Raw genomic sequence first — 5,649 nt, forward strand, 5'->3', positions numbered from 1 at the left:
AAATTTGAGGTTACGTGGTAAGAAAAGTTGGCAAAAAAGGGACCATATTCTAAGCAGTTGGCACTCGCAATCAGTTATATGGTCGACTTAGGATTGAAATATTTTATATTTAATTAAATATTTTTCTAAGCAATCAAGCGTTAATGGCCTATTCTTATTAACATATTAGCATGGCATCACTTGAGGCATTTGGTCTCCATCCGGCGCCGAAATTAACATTATCTTGTTGCAACAAATTAAAAATTATAATTTCTTTTGTTATAATCTATTAACACATGCTTTACTCACACATGGAACATCTAATTAGATGATAATTGTTTTCTATGGTTCTTGCGTAAATAAATGTGTTTACTCTATGCCTTTCTTTGGGCGAATTACTGTTGATAATATTTTAAAGCTAATAATTACTAGTCCAATATTCAACGTGTGAGTTGATCTATTTTTGCTATTTTCCTCATAGTGAGAGGAAAGTGAAAAGAAATAATAATTAAAGAGATTGGAGAAATTGGTTGCAGTTATTTTCATCTCTTTTATGGTAATTTTGTCAAATTTTGTTGATTATATAAATATTAAAATATTGGCATAATGTTAAAAAAAATTTCAATTATTAAAAAAATTTAAATAAATTTTTATTCTTTTATTATATTCAATTAAGTTACTATACTTTTATTTTCAGTTAAATATGCTTTTATAACTAATAATTGATTAATTGTCATTAATCAAAATATTTCTTTGTTATTTTATAGCTACGTGATGCTAACGTTGCGTTGATGCAAAGAGAGAAAAATACAATATAGTTATGTCATCATATCACATTAATATGTTACATTATTATCTATTATAACAAGTTAATATATTATTTCAATATCGCGTCAACGTTATGTGATACAAAATAATAAGTGATAATTTGATTAAGTTAACCATTAATCAAAGTAATAAAAGTAAATAGGATAAAATACACTGACTTTCTAACTTTTTTTACCATAATTACACGTAGATCTATTAGTATTCAAAATGGATAGTCTACTCAAAAAAAATATTTTCTTAGACACATAAGTCTTGCAATTAGTTAACCGTCAATATTTTAATTATTTTAATGACGTGATAATATTTTTAATATATTTTTATTTTTATTAATTTTAAAAATTAATATTATATAAATTATAAATTTTTATTTTAAAAATTTTTTCTCTCTTATTAAAAAAAAATTATCTCCAACCGATCACCTTACGGCAAAATCTAACCTGGGAACACCAAATCCGCCCAGATCGGGGAGCACAATTGACACTCCATTGAGGATGGTCAACTGGTGTAAGGGAGCATCATCAAACAGCTTGAGAGAAATGAAGAGAGTGGAGAAAAAAGATGGGTATTTTAGATATTTTACATTTAAATATTAACGTTGTTTATACGTTTGAGGTGGATTGTATGTTTTGAATACTAATAGACTTGCGTGTAATTATGATTAAAAATTAAAAAATTAGTGTACTTTATCTAAGTATATAAGTTTATTTGATTTAAAATAAAAATAAAAAAATTTATTTAATTCAAAATAAAAATACAATGACTTATTTGACTCAAAATAAAAATATAAAAACTTGATTGATCATAATAAATATAAAAAAATTTATTTAAATTTTTATGAATAATTTAAAATTTTTTTAAATATTATGTTATAAAATCTTGATCCATTAGCTAAGAAGATCACATTTCTTTTTTTATCAATCTTTGATACTATTTTTAATCAAACTTAAAGATCACTTAAAGCTGGGACCCTGAATTAATTGCTTTTATTGAATTTTTTTAAATTAATGAATAAAAGAGTTACTTTAATTGCAATGTTTGATAGGTCATTATCATGTAATAAGCAGGTACATGAACATCATCAACGTGTTTTTTATATGTCATTATCAAGTATACTTCAAACATGTCATTCATTTTAATTTGATACCGAATTTGAATGGCAATATTTGACTGAACTTGCCACAGCTTACCCACCGCCTAACCTCATCAAATTTTTTAAATTAAATTATAGGATTAATCTCTATATTTTGATAAATGAGTAAATTTAATCTTTCTACATTAATTTGTAAAAATTAAATCTAAATATTTTCTAAAATTGATAATATTAGTTTAATTGTTAATAATATTAAAATTTTTTTATTATTTATACTGACATGTTATTTTTTTATTAATGTGACATTGAATATGATAATCTATTAATGATAATATGATATTTTATTTATTTATTTCACAACATTTTTTTTCATCATTTTAAATTATGGGGTACAAAAATTCAATTTTTTTCTATCTTATAACACTCTTTTCTTAAATCCTAGAAACTCATATGTATTTTTGATTTATTTATATTCTGATACTATTTAAAACCATTAATTCATATTAGATAATTTTATATCCACACTTGTAAAATCTATGTTAGTATTTGATCACGCCATGTCAATACTATTATTACATCATTCATAAAATATCACATCATAATTAGCATATTATCAGATTCAATATCAAATTAATAAGAAAATACAGCGTCAACCTAACAAAATGTTATATCAGTATAGATAATAGAAAATTTTTAACATATTGTATTGATATTATGACTTTTAAAAAATATAAAAATTCAATTTTAACAAATTATTATATAGAGATTAAATTCACTATTTTGATAAAATACAAAAATTAATTACATAATTTGATCGATTTTCTACCGTCATTTTAGTCTCACTTTAGACTTTATGACCAAAGCACGAATAGGATGGCTACCATTTCTATACAAACTAAATCAAATATCACGTAATTAAGATCTACTTCTAATCAATTCAAACTTATTTTGCCCTATTAATTATTCCACTCTTCTGACATTTTTCATCATCTATGACTCGAATTATTTGTCTACATTTGATGATGTTAATGATTCATAAATTAAAAAATATACATGTAAATTATTTTTTTTTTTGGAATTCTAGCAAATGCCCGTATATAGATGCAACTTTCAGTGGTTGATAACAAAATTTGAGGACCACGAACTAAAAGAGAAGTCACCATTAATGAAAAAAAAAGAAGTCATTATTAGCGAAATTTAAGGACCACAAATAAATTTATTATGTTTTTGTTTGTGTTTGGATGAATTGTCAGGGGATTAATTACCTTGCAGCTCTTATCCTGAAGAGCAAGCAAGTTCTCTGATTGTAGCAGAAACAATATGAAGGCTAATCGATGCTAATTAAATCCTTAATTTAGAATTGAGTGAGATTGAAAGTGTTGAGATGACTTGATACTCATCTTAATTTTGGTTAGCTAGGGAGTTTCTATCAAAGATATATTCTAGTGTCGTCTTCATATCTTCTTCCTATGCTTCATGGGAAAAATTTCGGGGGATTCGAATAAAATCTAAGAGCATAGTTTAGTGAAGAATTTTGGCTCTATTCTACGTACAGTTTTAGGGTGGGGAAGGGGGGGACGGGGGAAATCAAATTATAAACACAGTACATACAAAGGAGAATAAACAATGAACATGTTGATTGAATCCGTATCTTCATTCAAGATTTGGCTTATTTTATTACAACTTGCAAGAAAACTCCATACATCTAATTCATAGAAAAATAGTGAAGATTCCCGTCAAAAAATTTTCCATGCTAAGTTTGTGCATGATTTTGTCACGTAACTATATCCACAAGCTCTTATAAAAAAGGAGCCTGCTCTAACCTGGGAAACCATTGTTATCTAAACTGAAAAAAAAAATGGAGTACGAAATCCTGGGGTTAAGTGTAGCCCTTTTACTATGGGTTGCATGGGCCATGGTGACAGATCGGCATCGGCGTTTGGAAGAGCTAGGCCAGCTTCCACCAGGGCCAAGGTGGTGGCCTGTTGTTGGCAATATCTTCCAGTTAGGTTGGGCACCGCATGTATCGTTTGCTAAGTTGGCTCGTCAACATGGACCCATCATGACTCTATGGCTTGGCTCAATGAGCACCGTGGTCATCTCGTCCAACGAGGTGGCTCGTGAAATGTTCAAGAACCATGATGTGGTGCTTGCGGGACGAAAAATTTACGAGGCAATGAAAGGAGATTTTGGCCATGAGGGGTCTCTTATTACATCTCAGTATGGATCGCATTGGCGCATGTTAAGGCGCTTATCCACCACAGAGTTTTTCGTAACTAGCCGCCTTGATGCTATGCGGGGCGTACGAGAAAGGTGCGTAGATCGGATGGTGCAATTTGTTGAAGATGCTGGTGCTAATGGTACTAATTCTATTGATGTCGGGAGATTCTTTTTCTTGATGGCTTTTAATCTAATTGGAAACCTAATTTTTTCCAAAGATTTATTGGATACTAAATCGGAGAGGGGTGCAAAGTTTTCTTACCATGCAGGGAAAGTCATGGAGTTGGCTGGTAAGCCAAATTGTGCAGATTTCTTGCCATTTCTGAGATGTCTTGACCCGCAAGGTATAAGGAGGAAAACCCAATTCCATGTCGAACGAGCTTTTGAAATTGCAGGAGAATTCATCAAAGAAAGGATGGAAAGTATGGAAAATGGAGATTATAAAGGGAAAAGAAAAGACTTCTTGGATGTTCTTTTGGAATTTCGTGCTGATGGCGTTGAGCAGCCATCTAAGTTTTCTTCTAGAACCGTCAATGTCATTGTTTTTGTAAGTTGGCTCGTTCTATTTATTTTTTTTTTTGGAATTTTGCAGAATGAAACTTTTCCATATCAATCGTTTGACTTTGATGTACGGATTGCCAGGAGATGTTCACTGCAGGAACTGACACAACTACTAGCACTTTAGAGTGGGCTATGGCTGAGCTCCTACATAACCCTAAGACAATGAAACTTGTCCAAGCTGAATTGAGGAGCACTTTAGACCCTGGTAAGAAGCTTGAAGAGAAGGACATCGAAAACCTCCCATACCTTAAAGCAGTAATCAAAGAAACATTACGACTTCATCCACCCCTCCCTTTCTTAGTCCCTCACATGGCCATGGACTCCTGCAAAATGTTGGGTTACCATATTCCTAAAGAAACACAAATTTTGGTCAATGTTTGGGCTATTGGAAGAGATCCTACAACATGGCAAGAACCTCTGGAATTCAAACCAGAGAGATTCTTGGAAGCAGACACGGTGGATTACAAGGGACATCATTTTGAGTTTATACCATTCGGGTCTGGTCGTAGGATGTGTCCGGCTGTGCCTCTTGCATCTCGTCTGCTCCCAATGGCGCTGGGGTCTCTTTTAAATTCCTTTGATTGGACTTTAGCTGATGGGCTAAAACATGAAGACATGGATATGACCGAGAGAATGGGTATATCACTAAGGAAATCTGTTCCCTTAAAGGCCGTACCAATTCCTCTCAAGAGTCCCTTACGGATAGCCTCTGATTAAAATATTCTTCCCCGATGAAATTAACCAGCTGAAGAGAGAAAGGAATCAAGGAAGTCAGGAGTATGGCTTTAGCAAGCAGAAGACATCCTTCAATCGGCCTTTCATGCAAATTCGAATAGTGTTTTTATGTGTGTATATTGCTTGATCGTTTACCCAGAGAGAACAAAATCTTGAATCTTTACCTTTTCCCAGAGTGATAATACATATCGCTAAATTAAGTGGGAGTTGAGACCTTCGATTAATGTAATACCATT

At 31.3% G+C, this 5,649-nt stretch overlaps 1 pseudogene; it reads left to right on the forward strand.

Annotated features, from left to right (window-relative positions):
• The first annotated feature begins 3,755 nt into the window (after positions 1 to 3,755).
• LOC110420701 (iridoid oxidase pseudogene) lies at positions 3,756 to 5,395 on the forward strand (annotated as a pseudogene).
• The last annotated feature ends 254 nt before the right edge of the window (positions 5,396 to 5,649 follow it).

The sequence above is a fragment of the Theobroma umbraticum genome, unplaced genomic scaffold (genome assembly GCF_002168275.2).
Source record: "Theobroma umbraticum cultivar Fairchild unplaced genomic scaffold, ASM216827v3 scaffold_86.0, whole genome shotgun sequence".
NCBI lineage: Eukaryota > Viridiplantae > Streptophyta > Magnoliopsida > Malvales > Malvaceae > Theobroma > Theobroma umbraticum.